We start from the raw sequence: 16,652 nt of genomic DNA on the forward strand, positions 1-16,652 counted from the left end.
GCACTAGGAGGAAGGGGGAGAGGAGCACTATGAGGGCATTTACTGGGGGCACTATATAGGAGTATTTATACTGGCACATTATGGGGGCACTGTGGGGACATTAGCTCAACTGGGGGCATTACAAGGGGGTATTTTTTGCACTGTCACATTATAAGGAGAATTATTTATACTTGGGGGCTTTATTACTCCCCCATGGTATGAGCTCCCTAGTAGCAGCACCAGCCTCTCCCTGCTCTGCGACCCCATTGCCCCTTCTCCAAATCCTTATTATGAAATATTTCTGATTAGGATAAAACAGAACATCAGCTCCACCGAGCCCCCCAACCGAAGTGTTGAAGTGGTGTCTGAGAACCCCAAGGGCCAAGCCAAGTAACTGTAAGTTTTCATGTGAAATATGTTTGTTATACACATATAGCCTACACCAGTGATGGCGAACCTATGGCACGGGTGCCAGATCGGCACTCAGAGCCTTCTCTGTGGGCACCCACACCCTGGAAAACGTCTATGTTGTACCCATATGCCTTAGACTTCTCCTGTCAGTCATCAGCGCAGGGCGCACCATGAACAGCACAGGCAGAGCACTAAATGTAGGCAGGCTATTGTAGATAAATGATAAAGTACATGGAAGATATACTATATTGGACTGTAGTATTCAAGGTAAATTGCTGTGTTGGCACTTTGCAATAAATAAGTGGGTTTATGTTGCAGTTTGGGCACTCGGTCTGTAAAAGGTTCGCCATCACTGGCCTACACTGTGACACACAATATACAGTATACCTCTACACTGTGTAGTCTGTTCTATAAGCACCATTGTTTTGTGGCGGCGGACAGAAAATCTGGAAGTGCCCCTCCCGAGACCATGCTCTGGATTTGCCACTGCCAGGTAAGCAATCTGACTGCTAGCACCACCCCCGTCGGCGATCTGTCTGCTAGCACCCCCAATCCCCCCCCATCGGTGATCTATCTGCTTAGCCCCACGTCAGCGGTCTGTTTACTATCCAACCCTCCCCCCCCCCCCCCCCCCCCCCCGTTACTGCTTGGGTCGGTCGGCAGGCTCAGTGAAGGGACGTGAAGGATGACAGCGGCGCGGCGGAGCTTGATGGACGTCCCCTACGTGACTCGTTCGCACAGGTCAGAACACGATGACCACATATAGAAGCGGTCACCAGAAGAAATTGAACAGCATTTGGTGTCTCGGTCAGCCAGCGAAAGTGAGGTGCACCTGACCTAGGTGTACTGCTGCCCGCCAGGGGGAAAGGGGGTACTGGGGCGCTAAGGTTTGGGGGGGTATGCTGAGCTAACGGATGCCCCCTATGGCAGTAGCACCCCCATAGCCCCCATATATGGCTAAAAAATTATTGCTTTGGCGGGGCTTGGGGGGGGGGGGTGACACCATTTTCTACCGCATCGGGTGACACCAGCCCTAGCAACGACACTGGTGGAAGGCAAGTTTTGAAATGATCATTGAGCATCATTGCTTCAGTCCAATCAACAAGTTATTCTACCTTTAGAGATATGTTGGTGGGGAAGCAAAGAAAGTTCTTGAAGGTTACTTCTATAGAAAAGATGAAGAAGCCTACAAGCAAGCTTGGGAAAAATGTAATGCAAGATATGGTCATTCTTTCTTAGTACAAAGAGCTTTTAGAGAGTGGAAAATTTTGTCAACACGCCACAGAGAAATTGAATAACTGGCCTAAAATAGGTCCTAGAGAAAACACTTCAGACTCCAAGAGTACGGTTACTTACTGCAAGCATGCAGCAATGCCATCCCACATGTTCAAGGACTAGAAGTCTTGAACGACTATCTAGAAAACCACAGGATGCTAGCCAAGCTACCTGACAAAGTGGCTTCTAGATGGAATCGCTATGTGACTGAACAGTTAGATCTAGGCAAGAACTTCCCAAGTTTTAAAGAGTTCTCTGAGTTCGTCAATAAGGAAGCACAGATAGCATGTAATCCAGTAACATCATCTTACGTCTTAAAATCCTTAGAAGAAAGACCGACAAGAGATATAAGACGCGCAAGAACAACTAGCTTTGCAACCAACACAGCAGCTAAGTGTCCAGATACCTACGAGAGCAAGTTCAAAGTCCCTACTGGGATCAGTAGAGAGATAGAGCCGACAAGTCTTCAGACTACCTTCAAGTGTATGTTCTGTGGAGAGAACCACTCCATACATAAGTGCCAACAATTGAAGGCAAAGTCCCCAGAAAAAAAGAATTTTTTTTTGAATTAACCAACTGTGTTTTGGTTGTCTAAGAAAAGGCCATGTTACTAAGGAGTGTAAGAAAAAGGCCATATGCAGCATTTGCAAAGGACGCCATCCTACATGAAGAACGTCCAAAGAAGGTTAAATTCTCATAACCTAAAGATACTGAGGAAGGAAAGAAAGTATCGGTATTCTCTTGCAGAGTGAGCGAAGGAGAAAGCAATGGCACATCAATGGTTGTACCAGTGTACATTTCAAATCCTAAAAGGAGGAACAAGAAGGTATATGCCTATGCACTACTAGATGACCAGAGTGACTTCACCTTCATTGATCAAGAAATCTGCAAGAAATTACAAGTGGCTACAGAACCAGTGAAGCTCAAACTCACCACAATGATGGGGAGAGACACATTAGTGAACAGTCAAAGGGTCAAACGACTGAGAGTTAGAGCACTTCATTCAAACTGCACATTAGATCTACCTCCAGCTTAGACAAAAGACAATATACCTCTAGATCGAGATCGCATACCTAGCTGTGAAAAAGCCAATGAATGGGAGGACCTATCTGTCACATCTCATGAAATGTCCCCGCTGAAGGAGTTTGGTATTGGACTGTTGATAGGCTACGATTGTCCCGAAGCCTTGGTACCACAAAAGGTAATCACAGGAGGAAAGGGTGAACCCTACACTGTTCAAACTGATCTAGGATGGGGTTTTGTTGGAGGAAAACAGCAGATTGCAAACTCAAGACAGGTGACAGGTTTGTGTCATCGAATATCTGTCCAAGAGTTACTAATAGAGTTGAGCAAACACCTGGATGTTCGGGTTCGAGAAGTTCGGCCGAACTTCCCGGAAATGTTCGGGTTCGGGATCCGAACCCAATCCGAACTTCGTCCCGAACCCGAACCCCATTGAAGTCAATGGGGACCCGAACTTTTCGGTACTAAAAAGGCTGTAAAACAGCCCAGGAAAGTGCTAGAGGCCTGCAAAAGGCAGCAACATGTAGGTAAATCCCCTGCAAACAAATGTGGATAGGGAAATGAATTAAAATTAAAATTAAATAAATAAAAATTAACCAAAATCAATTGGAGAGAGGTCCCATAGCAGAGAATCTGGCTTCACGTCAGCAGAGAATCAGTCTGCATGTCATAGCAGAGAATCAGGCTTCACGTCAGCCACCACTGCAACAGTCCATTGTCATAAATTTAGGCCCAGCACCCAGGCAGAGGAGAGAGGTCCCGTAACAGACAATCTGGCTTCATGTCAGCAGAGAATCAGTCTTCATGTCATAGCAGAGAATCAGGCTTCACGTCAGCCACCACTGCAACAGTCCATTTTCATAAATTTAGGCCAAGCACCCAGGCAGAGGAGAGAGGTCCCGTAACAGACAATCTGGCTTCATGTCAGCAGAGAATCAGTCTTCATATCATAGCAGAGAATCAGGCTTCACGTCAGCCACCACTGCAACAGTCCATTGTCATAAATTTAGGCCCAGCACCCAGGCAGAGGAGAGAGGTCCCGTAACAGACAATCTGGCTTCATGTCAGCAGAGAATCAGTCTTCATGTCATAGCAGAGAATCAGGCTTCACGTCACCCACCACTGCAACAGTCCATTTTCATAAATTTAGGCCCAGCACCCAGGCAGAGGAGAGAGGTCCCGTAACAGAGAATCTGGCTTCATGTCAGCAGAGAATCAGTCTGCATGTCATAGCAGAGAATCAGGCTTCACGTCAGCCACCACTGTAAGAGTCAATTTTCATAAATTTAGGCCCAGCACCCAGGCAGAGGAGAGAGGTCCCGTAACAGACAATCTGGCTTCATGTCAGCAGAGAATCAGTCTGCATGTCATAGCAGAGAATCAGGCTTCACGTCACCCACCACTGTAAGAGTCCATTTTCATAAATTTAGGCCCAACACCCAGGCAGAGGAGAGAGGTCCCGTAACAGAGGATCTGGCTTCATGTCAGCAGAGAATTAGTCTTCATATCATAGCAGAGAATCAGGCTTCACGTCAGCCACCAATGCAACAGTCCATTGTCAGATATTTAGGCCCAGCACCCAGGCAGAGGAGAGAGGTCCCGTAACAGACAATCTGGCTTCATGTCAGCAGAGAATCAGTCTTCATGTCATAGCAGAGAATCAGGCTTCACGTCACCCACCACTGCAACAGTCCATTGTCAGATATTTAGGCCCAGCACCCAGGCAGAGGAGAGAGGTCCCGTAACAGACAATCAGGCTTCACGTCAGCCACCAGTGCAACAGTCCATTGGCATATATTTAGGCCCAGCACCCAGGCAGAGGAGAGAGGTCCCGTAACAGAGAATCTGGCTTCGTGTCAGCAGAGAATTAGTCTGCATGTCATAGCAGAGAATCAGTCTTCACGTCACCCAACATTGGAACAGTCCATTGGCATATATTTAGGCCCCGGCACCCAGACAGAGGAGAGGTTCATTCAAATTTGGGTAGCCTCGCAATATAATGGTAAAATGAAAATAAAAATAGGATTGAATGAGGAAGTGCCCTGGAGTACAATAATATATGGTTAAGGGGAGGTAGTTAATGTCTAATCTGGACAAGGGACGGACAGGTCCTGTGGGATCCATGCCTGGTTCATTTTTATGAACGTCAGCTTGTCCACATTGGCTGTAGACAGGCGGCTGCGTTTGTCTGTAATGATGCCCCCTGCCGTGCTGAATACACGTTCAGACAAAACGCTGGCCGCCGGGCAGGCCAGCACCTCCAAGGCATAAAAGGCTAGCTCTGGCCACGTGGACAATTTAGAGACCCAGTAGTTGAATGGGGCCGAACCATCAGTCAGTACGTGGAGGGGTGTGCACACGTACTATTCCACCATGTTAGTGAAATGTTGCCTCCTGCTAACACGTTGCGTATCAGGTGGTGGTGCAGTTAGCTGTGGCGTGTTGACAAAACTTTTCCACATCTCTGCCATGCTAACCCTGCCCTCAGAGGAGCAGGCCGTGACACAGCTGCCTTGGCGACCTCTTGCTCCTCCTCTGCCTTGGCCTTGAGCTTCCACTTGTTCCCCTGTGACATTTGGGAATGCTCTCAGTAGCGCGTCTACCAACGTGCGCTTGTACTCGCGCATCTTCCTATCACGCTCCAGTGCAGGAAGTAAGGTGGGCACATTGTCTTTGTAGCGTGGATCCAGCAGGGTGGCAACCCAGTAGTCCGCACACGTTAAAATGTGGGCAACTCTGCTGTCGTTGCGCAGGCACTGCAGCATGTAGTCGCTCATGTGTGCCAGGCTGCCCAGGGGTAAGGACATGCTGTCTTCTGTGGGAGGCGTATCGTCATCGTCCTGCCTTTCCCCCCAGCCACGCACCAGTGATGGACCCGAGCTGCATTGGGTGCCACCCCGCTGTGACCATGCTTCATCCTCATCCTCCTCCACCTCCTCATCATCCTCGTCCTCCAGTAGTGGGCCCTGGCTGGCCACATTTGTACCTGGCCTCTGCTGTTGCCAAAAACCTCCCTCTGAGTCACTTCGAAGAGACTGGCCTGAAAGTGCTAAAAATGACCCCTCTTCCTCCTCCTCCTCCTCCTCCTGGGCCACCTCCTCTTCCATCATCGCCCTAAGTGTTTTCTCAAGGAGACATAGAAGTGGCATTGTAACGCTGATAACGGCGTCATCGCCACTGGCCATGTTGGTGGAGTACTCGAAACAGCGCAACAGGGCACACAGGTCTCGCATGGAGGCCCAGTCATTGGTGGTAAAGTGGTGCTGTTCAGTAGTGCGACTGACCCGTGTGTGCTGCAGCTGAAACTCCACTATGGCCTGCTGCTGCTCGCACAGTCTGTCCAGCATGTGCAAGTTGGAGTTCCACCTGGTGGGCACGTCGTATATGAGGCGGTGAGCGGGATGGCCGAAGTTACGCTGTAGCGCAGACAGGCGAGCAGCAGCAGGATGTGAACGCCGGAAGCGCGAACAGACGGCCCGCACTTTATGCAGCAGCTCTGACATGTCGGGGTAGTTGTGAGTGAACTTCTGCACCACCAAATTCAGCACATGCGCCAAGCAAGGGATGTGCGTCAAACTGGCTAGTCCCAGAGCTACAACGAGATTTCGCCCATTATCACACACCACCAGGCCGGGCTTGAGGCTCACCGGCAGCAACCACTCATCGGTCTGTTGTTCTATACCCTGCCACAACTCCTGTGCGGTGTGGGGCCTGTCCCCCAAACATATGAGTTTCAGAATGGCCTACTGACGTTTACCCCGGGCTGTGCTAAAGTTGGTGGTGAAGGTGTGTGGCTGACTAGATGAGCAGGTGGAAGAAGAGGAGGAGGAAGTCGAGTAGGAGGAGGTGGCAACAGGAGGCAAAGAATGTTGCCCTGCGATCCTTGGCGGCGGAAGGACGTGCGCCAAACAGCTCTCCGCCTGGGGCCCAGCTGCCACTACATTTACCCAGTGTGCAGTTAGGGAGATATAGCGTCCCTGGCCGTGCTTACTGGTCCACGTATCTGTGGTTAGGTGGACCTTGCCACAGATGGCGTTGCGCAGTGCACACTTGATTTTATCGGATACTTGGTTGTGCAGGGAAGGCACGGCTCTCTTGGAGAAGTAGTGCCGGCTGGGAACAACATACTGTGGGACAGCAAGCGACATGAGCTGTTTGAAGCTGTCTGTGTCCACCAGCCTAAATGACAGCATTTCATAGGCCAGTAGTTTAGAAATGCTGGCATTCAGGGCCAGGGATCGAGGGTGGCTAGGTGGGAATTTACGCTTTTGCTCAAATGTTTGTGAGATGGAGAGCTGAACGCTGCCATGTGACATGGTTGAGATGCTTGGTGACGGAGGTGGTGGTGGTGTTGGTGGTACAGCCCCTGTTTGCTGGGCGGCAGGTGCCAACATTCCTCCAGAGGCGGAGGAAGAGGCCGAGGCGGCAGCAGCAGAAGAGGCCGAGGCGGCAGCAGCAGAAGAGGTAGTAGGGGGAGCCTGAGTGACTTTCTTGGTTTTAAGGTGTTTACTCCACTGCAGTTCATGCTTTGCATGCAGGTGCCTGGTCATGCAGGTTGTGCTAAGGTTCAGAACGTTAATGCCTCGCTTCAGGCTCTGATGGCACAGCATGCAAACCACTCGGGTCTTGTCGTCAGCACATTGTTTGAAGAAGTGCCATGCCAGGGAACTCCTTGAAGCTGCCTTTGGGGTGCTCGGTCCCAGATGGCGGCGGTCAGTAGCAGGCGGAGTCTCTTGGCGGCGGGTATTCTGCTTTTGCCCACTGCTCCCTCTTTTGCTACGCTGTTGGCTCGGTCTCACCACTGCCTCTTCCTCCGAACTGTGAAAGTCAGTGGCACGACCTTCATTCCATGTGGGGTCTAGGACCTCATCGTCCCCTGCATCGTCTTCCACCCAGTCTTGATCCCTGACCTCCTGTTCAGTCTGCACACTGCAGAAAGACGCAGCAGTTGGCACCTGTGTTTCGTCATCATCAGAGACATGCTGAGGTGGTATTCCCATGTCCTCATCATCAGGAAACATAAGTGGTTGTGCGTCAGTGCATTCTATGTCTTTCACCGCTGGGGAAGGGCTAGGTGGGAAACCCTGCCAGCGGAGTCTTCAAACATCATAAGAGACTGCTGCATAACTTGAGGCTCAGACAGTTTCCCTGGTATGCATGGGGGTGATGTGACAGACTGATGGGGTTGGTTTTCAGGCGCCATCTGTGCGCTTTCTGCAGAAGACTGGGTGGGAGATAATGTGAACGTGCTGGATCCACTGTCGGCCACCCAATTGACTAATGCCTGTACCTGCTCAGGCCTTACCATCCTTAGAACGGCATTGGGCCCCACCATATATCGCTGTAAATTCTGGCGGCTACTGGGACCTGAGGTAGTTGGTACACTAGGACGTGTGGATGTGGCAGAACGGCCATGTCCTCTCCCAGCACCAGAGGGTCCACTAACACCACCACGACCATGTCCACGTCCGCGTCCCTTACTAGATGTTTTCCTCATTGTTATCGTTCACCACAACAACAAAAATATTATTTGGCCCAATGTATTGTACAAACCGGATTCCAAAAAAGTTGGGACACTAAACAAATTGTGAATAAAAACTGAATGCAATGATGTGGAGATGGCAAATGTCAATATTTTATTTGTAATAGAACGTAGATGACGGATCAAACGTTTAATCCGAGTAAATGTATCATTTTAAAGGAAAGATACGTTAAATTTTCACGGTGTCAACAAATCCCCAAAAAGTTGGGACAAGTAGCAATAAGAGGCTGGAAAAAGTAAATTTGAGCATAACGAAGAGCTGGAAGACCAATTAACACTAATTAGGTCAATTGGCAACATGATTGGGTATAAAAAGAGCTTCTCAGAGGGCAGTGTCTCGCAGAAGCCAAGATGGGTAGAGGATCACCAATTCCCACAATGTTGCGCAGAAAGATAGTGGAGCAATATCAGAAAGGTGTTACCCAGCGAAAAATTGCAAAGACTTTGCATCTATCATTGTCAACTGTGCATAACATCATCCGAAGATTCAGAGAATCTGGAACAATCTCTGTGTGTAAGGGTCAAGGCCGTAAAACCATACTGGATGCCCGTGATCTCCGGGCCCTTAAACAACACTGCACCACAAACAGGAATGCTACTGTAAAGGAAATCACAGAATGGGCTCAGGAATACTTCCAGAAACCATTGTCAGTGAACACAATCCACCGTGCCATCCACCGTTGCCAGCTGAAACTCTACAGTGCAAAGAAGAAGCCATTTCTGAGCAAGATCCACAAGCTCAGGCGTTTTCACTGGGCCAGGGATCATTTAAAATGGAGTGTGGCAAAATGGAAGACTGTTCTGTGGTCAGACGAGTCACGATTCGAAATTCTTTTTGGAAATCTGGGACGCCATGTCATCCGGACCAAAGAGGACAAGGACAACCCAAGTTGTTATCAACGCTCAGTTCAGAAGACTGCATCTCTGATGGTATGGGGTTGCATGAGTGCGTGTGGCATGGGCAGCTTGCATGTCTGGAAAGGCACCATCAATGCAGAAAAATATATTCAGGTTCTAGAACAACATATGCTCCCATCCAGACGTCATCTCTTTCAGGGAAGATCCTGCATTTTTCAACAAGATAATGCCAGACCACATTCTGCATCAATCACAACATCATGGCTGCGTAGGAGAAGGATCCGGGTACTGAAATGGACAGTCTGCAGTCCAGATCTTTCACCTATAGAGAACATTTGGCGCATCATAAAGAGGAAGGTGCAACAAAGAAGGCCCAAGACGATTGAACAGTTAGAGGCCTGTATTAGACAAGAATGGGAGAGCATTCCTATTTCTAAACTTGAGAAACTGGTCTCCTCGGTCCCCAGACGTCTGTTGAGTGTTGTAAGAAGAAGGGGAGATGCCACACAGTGGTGAAATTGGCCTTGTCCCAACTTTTTGGGGATTTGTTGACACCATGAAATTCTGATTCAACATATTTTTCCCTTAAAATGGTACATTTTCTCAGTTTAAACTTTTGTTCCGTGATTTATGTTCTATTCTGAATAAAATATTAGAAGTTGGCACCTCCACATCATTGCATTCAGTTTTTATTCACGATTTGTATAGTGTCCCAACTTTTTGGGAATCCGGTTTGTATTCAAATTCAGCGGGATATAAATTTGAGGCCTAGTATTTAGGCGCTGGGTGACCGGTATGGATTTACTGACAGAATTAGACTTGGAAATGCACAGTAGCATGTGTGTGAAGTTATTCTGAATGACCCTATGTGCACCTTGAATATTATATACCCTTTTAGGGATAGATTTCAAATAGCTCTGATATAGCAGAAACCACTAAATTAGGAAATTGCTAAATTGGGAATTGTATTTCAACCCAGAACAAAAAATGTGCTTTGACGGACACTAAATAACTTGCCCAGCCAGAACAGTACAGCAGTAACGACAGATTTAGCGGGATATAAATTTGAGGCCTAGTATTTAGGCGCTGGGTGACAGGTATAGATTTACTGACAGAATTAGACTGGGATATGGCCAAAAAATAACCACACTACTGATTGTTAAATGCACTTGGTGACGGGCGCAGCTTGCCCCTGATGTAGTATATGGCCAAAAAATGAACAGACTATTGCTGGTTAAATGCACATGGTGTGACAGCTTCACCCTGATGTAGGCTTTAGCCAAAAAACATCCACGCCTTTGAGGGTTAAATGCACTTGGTGACAGGCGCAGCTTGCCCCTGATGTATTATATGGCCAAAAAATAAACAGACTATTGCTGGTTAAATGCACTTGGTGTGACAGCTTCACCCTGATGTAGGCTTTAGCCAAAAAACAACCACACCATTGAGGGTTAAATGCACTTGGTCGCAGCTTGTGCTGGTGCACCACACGACACAAAATGGCCGCCGATCACCCCAGAAAAAAGTGACTGACAAACGGTCTGGGCAGCCTAAAAACAGTGAGCAATTAAGTATCAGCAGCTCAATGACCCACAGCTGCAGATCGATCAATAATCAAGTCCTTTGGAGGTGTTAATCTGCCTAATCTCGCCCTACTGTCGCAGCCGCAACCTCTCCCTACGCTAATCAGAGCAGAGTGACGGGCGGCGCTATGTGACTCCAGCTTAAATAGAGGCTGGGTCACATGGTGCTCTGGCCAATCACAGCCATGCCAATAGTAGGCATGGCTGTGACGGCCTCTTGGGGCAAGTAGTATGACGCTTGTTGATTGGCTACTTTGCAGCCTTTCAAAAAGCACCAAGAAAGCGACGAACGTAGAACCGACGGACACCCCAAAATTCGGTACGAACCCGAACTATGCAGTTCGAGTTCGCTCATCCCTAGTGAGGATCCTTCACCAGGCTTGTTGTGGCATGACACTGACACAAAGGCGTTCTTGGCTTGGCTGCAGGGTGTGAGACTCTCTCTTCTGGAGAGTCAGTCATCTGAATGTGAAGGCATGAAACCCCAATGCAAGGTGGAGGACAAGTCTTCTAATGAGGGCACTTAATTGTCACTTCCAAATGTTTGTTGTTTGCAGAAGATGCTGATAGAGAGGAACATGGTATAAAGTAAGTCTTCCCTTCACACACAACAATATATCACAACATACATGGAGCAGAGAACATTCTTTATTAATAAACATTCTCATCATGTAGGAAAAGGGAGCCTGCCCCTACTGAGGTGCTTTCCCCGTTTCTGGTTAATTGGGGACCCCCTTTGCCAAAAGAGTTCTCATGATCTTTGCTATTCTTATACCTCCCGTGAATTACAAAGGACTTTGTTGCACTTCATGTTCCAGTTTGGTGCAATGGATCCTCAAGCACTGAAGAAGAGACTCTGAAGTGAAGTTATTGCACTAATTTATTGCACTATTTAATTGCCTTATCTATTTGCACCGTGTTTTGCACTAATCCTTTTTACAGGTTCAGCAACGTTCAAGTCTATTGCCCATTGTGTGTATTCTCTTGCAGGTGCCGCAATGTGATATTATGCACTTTTGAAGGGACTCTGAACATTATATTATATACACTGCTCAAAAAAATAAAGGGAACACAAAAATAACACATCCTAGATCTGAGTTAATTAAATATTCTTCTGAAATACTTTGTTCTTTACATAGTTGAATGTGCTGACAACAAAATCACACAAAAATAAAAAAAATGGAAATCAAATTTTTCAACCCATGGAGGTCTGGAATTGGAGTCACACTCAAAATTAAAGTGGAAGAACACACTACAGGCTGATCCAACTTTGATATAATGTCTCTAAAACAAGTCAAAATGAGGCTCAGTAGTGTGTGTGGCCTCCACGTGCCTGTATGACCTCCCTACAATGCCTGTGCATGCTCCTGATGAGGTGGCGGATGGTCTCCTGAGGGATCTCCTCCCAGACCTGGACTAAAGCATCTGCCAACTCCTGGACAGTCTGTGGTGCAACGTGACGTTGGTGGATAGAGCGAGACATGATGTCCCAGATGTGCTCAATTGGATTCAGGTCTGGGGAACGGGCGGGCCAGTCCATAGCATCAATGCCTTCATCTTGCAGGAACTGCTGACACACTCCAGCCACATGAGCTCTAGCATTGTCTTGCATTAGGAGGAACCCAGGGCCAACCGCACCAGCATATGGTCTCACAAGGGGTCTGAGGATCTCATCTCGGTACCTAATGGCAGTCAGCCTACCTCTGGCGAGCACATGGAGGGCTGTGCGGCCCGCCAAAGAAATGCCACACCACACCATTACGGACCCAATGCCAAATCGGTCATGCTGGAGGATGTTGCAGGCAGCAGAACGTTCTCCACGCATCTCCAGACTCTGTCACGTCTGCCACATGTGCTCAGTGTGAACCTGCTTTCATCTGTGAAGAGCACAGGGCGCCAGTGGCGAATTTGCCAATCTTGGTGTTCTCTGGCAAATGCCAAACGTTCTGCACGGTGTTGGGCTGTAAGCACAACCCCCACCTGTGGACGTCAGGCCCTCATATCACCCTCATGGAGTCTGTTTCTGACCGTTTGAGCAGACACATGCACATTTGTGGCCTGCTGGATGTCATTTTGCAGGGCTCTGGCAGTGCTCCTCCTGTTCCTCCTTGCACAAAGGAGGAGGTAGCGGTCCTGCTGCTGGGTTGTTGCCCTCCTACGGCCTCCTCCACGTCTTCTGATGTACTGGACTGTCTCCTGGTAGCGCCTCCATGCTCTGGACACTACGCTGACAGACACAGCAAACCTTCTTGCCACAGCTCGCATTGATGTGCCATCCTGGATAAGCTGCACTACCTGAGCCACTTGTGTAGGTTGTAGACTCCGTCTCATGCTACCACTAGAGTGAAAGCACCGCCAGCATTCAAAAGTGACCAAAACATCAGCCAGGAAGCATAGGAACTGAGAGGTAGTCTGTGGTCACCACCTGCAGAACCTCTCCTTTATTGGGGGTGTCTTGCTAATTGCCTATAATTTCCACCTGTTGTCTATCCCATTTGCACAACAGCATGTGAAATTGATTGTCACTCAGTGTTGCTTCCTAAGTGGACAGTTTTATTTCACAGAAGTGTGATTGACTTGGAGTTACATTGTGTTGTTGAAGTGTTCCCTTTATTTTTTTGAGCAGTGTAGTTAGCCAGATAGTCAGCACTAGAGATGAGTGAATTTCTCAAACATTCGATTCGGCCGGTTTGCCAAATTTTTCGAAATGATTTGCTTCGATCTGAATTTGTTTGCGGTGACTTACGTGAACAAACGGCTATTTCCTGGCTGCAGAGAGCCTTTATATGGGTGTAGAACACTGTGTCTTGCAGTAACACCATAGGGAGTCTCCTGTGGTAGTGAAATAATACTGTGAGTCAGTATGACATGCAGATCACAGGGGTCGCTCTTAAATCACTGCACACTTCAACTACAGTTGCAAGAAAAAGTATGTGAACCCTTTGGAATGATATGGATTTCTGCACAAATTGGGCATAAAATGTGATCTGATCTTCATCTAAGTTACAACAATAGACAATCCCAGTCTGCTTAAACTAATAACACACAAAGAATTAAATGTTACCATGTTTTTATTGAACACACCATGTAAACATTCACAGTGCAGGTGGAAAAATTATGTGAACCCCTAGACTAATGACATCTCCAAGAGCTAATTGGAGTGAGGTGTCAGACAACTGGAGTCCAATCAATGAGATGAGATTGGAGGTGTTGGTTACAGCTGCCCTGCTCAAAAAAATAAAACACACACCAGTTCTGGGTTTGCTTTTCACAAGAAGCATTGCCTGATGTGAATGATGCCTCGCACAAAAGAGTTCTCAGAAGACCTACGATTAAGAATTGTTGACTTGCATAAAGCTGGAAAGGGTTATAAAAGTATCTCCAAAAGCCTTGCTGTTCATCAGTCCACGGTCAGACAAATTGTCTATAAATGGAGAAAGTTCAGCACTGCTGCTACTCTCCCTAGGAGTGGCCGTCCTGTAAAGATGACTGCAAGAGCACAGCGCAGACTGCTCAATGAGGTGAAGAAGAATCCTAGAGTGTCAGCTAAAGACTTACAAAAGTCTCTGGCATATGCTAACACCCCTGTTAGTGAATCTACGATAGGTAAAACAGTAAACAAGAATAGATTTCTTGGGAGGATACCACAGAGAAAGCCACTGCTGTCCAGAAAAAGAAACATTGCTGCACGTTTACAGTTTGCACAAGAGCATCTGGATGTTCCACAGCAGTACTGGCAAAATATTCTGTGGACAGATGAAACCAAAGTAGAGTTGTTTGGAAGAAACACACAACACTATGTGTGTAGAAAATGAGGCACAGCACACCAGCATCAAAAACTCATCCCAACTGTGAAGTATGGTGGTGGGGGCATCATGGTTTGGGGCTGCTTTGCTGCGTCAGGGCCTGGATGGATTGCTATCATCGAAGGAAAAATTAATTCCCAAGTTTATCAAGACATTTTGCAGGAGAACTTAAGGCCATCTGTCCACCAGATGAAGCTCAACAGATGATGGGTGTTGCAACAGGACAACGACCCAAAGCATAGAAGTAAATGAACAACAGAATGGCTTAAACAGAAGAAAATACTTCTGGAGTGGCCCAGTCAGAGTCCTGACCTCAACCCGACTGAGATACTGTGGCATGACCTCAAGAAAGCGATTCACACCAGACATCCCAAGAATATTGCTGGACTGAAACAGTTCTGTAAAGAGGAATGGTCAAGAATTACTCCTGACCGTTGTGCACGTCCGATCTGCAACTACAGGAAACATTTGGTTGAAGTTATTGCTGCCAAAGGAGGCTCAACCAGTTATTAAATCCAAGGGTTCACATACTTTTTCCACCCGCACTGTGAATGTTTACATGGTGTGTTCAATAAAAACATGGTAACATGTAATTCTTTGTGTGTTATTAGGTTAAGCAGACTGTGATTGTCTATTGTTGTGACTTAGATGAAGATCAGATCACATTTTATGACCAATTTCTGCAGAAATACATATCATTCCAAAGGGTTCACATACTTTTTCTTGAAACTGTATTTGCGCAATCACAGGGCCAAAACTGACCAAATAACTATAGTATCAACTCAGCCTTACAGGTCGATGTTAGCGTCAAGAAGAAGCACACTCCTTTTACACCCTCGTCAGCTGATTCCACATAGATGTCAACAGAACCTGTTCTATTAAGTGCTTATACAAGTAGAGCCCCCGACAGATTGGAAAGGGTGTCAGCAGTTAGTTTGTGTTGATGTCACTGATTATTTTGCCCTTCCTCTTATCCATCAGAACAATTTCCCACAAAAAACGGATCCTGTCTGGGGAGCAAACGCCTTTACTCGTTCAGAATTTTCTAAGTAATCCATCAGTATTGCTAATGCCCAAAAAAACAGGAGTGAAACTAAAACAGATAACACGTGAATGGAATATTTGCATGTCTTCTGTGTTTTGTACCCACTCCTGCTTTTGGCTACTAAATCATAAACCAATGCTGATGGGACCATACAGGCCTTACAACTGCTACACAGACAGGATCCGTTGTGTGTCTCATTTTCCCTTCTTTCTGACAGATCAGAAGAAAGTGCAAATAAATGATGATGTCAGCCAGGCCGAAAGACAAAATAGTGGCCCAGTCATGAAGTGGGGAGGGTGGGAACAGCCTGAAAAGTCCACAGAGTGGACCTAAGACATTGGTGAGGTGGAAGAAACATGAGGAGACCACAGAGTGGCCCAATGACAGGGTCTGGAGGTGGAAGCAGTATGAGGAGGCCACCGAGTGGCACAATGACACAGTCTGGAGTTGGGCATCAGGAGAAGGCCATTGAGTGGCACAATGACAGAGTTTTGAGGTGGCAGCAGTATGAGTAGGCCACCGAGTGGCACAATGACAGATTCTTGAGGTGGCAGCAGTATGAGGAGGCCACCGATTGGCATAATGACAGAGTGTGGAGGTGGCGGCAGTATGAGGGGGCCACCGAGTGGCACAATGACAGAGTCTGGAGGTGGCAGCAGTAAGAGGAGGCCACCAAGTGGCATAATGACAGAGTCTGGAGGTGGCAGCAGTATGTGCTTCTCTCTGCGCGATTTGCGCTTTGCACATTATCACATGGGGAAGGAGCAGTTTGTCCTATAAAGGTAAAAAAATTAAATAAAAATCACAGGTAAGCAAAAAAGTTAATGTTCCAAAAGTTCAAAAAAGTTTATAAAAGTTAATGTTCTGTTTCAAATGATATATAAAGTTAATGTTAATAAATGTATTGCGTTGCGGCCTGTTTTTTTTTTTACCTTCCAGGTGGACCAACCGATGAACCAGCTGCAGCACTGATGTGCATTCTGACAGAAGCATTGCGCTGCTGTCAGATTACACAAAAGTCGGTATATGCGACGCTGCAAGACGAGATTTCTCCAATGCAGGAAAAAAGATACGTTTGCCGAGGCTTATGAGCTGAGGGGCGGTGTTCCTATGCTTTGGCAAACACTTTG

The sequence above is a fragment of the Bufo gargarizans genome, chromosome 4, assembly GCF_014858855.1.
Source record: "Bufo gargarizans isolate SCDJY-AF-19 chromosome 4, ASM1485885v1, whole genome shotgun sequence".
In the NCBI taxonomy this organism is placed as follows: Eukaryota; Metazoa; Chordata; class Amphibia; order Anura; family Bufonidae; genus Bufo; species Bufo gargarizans.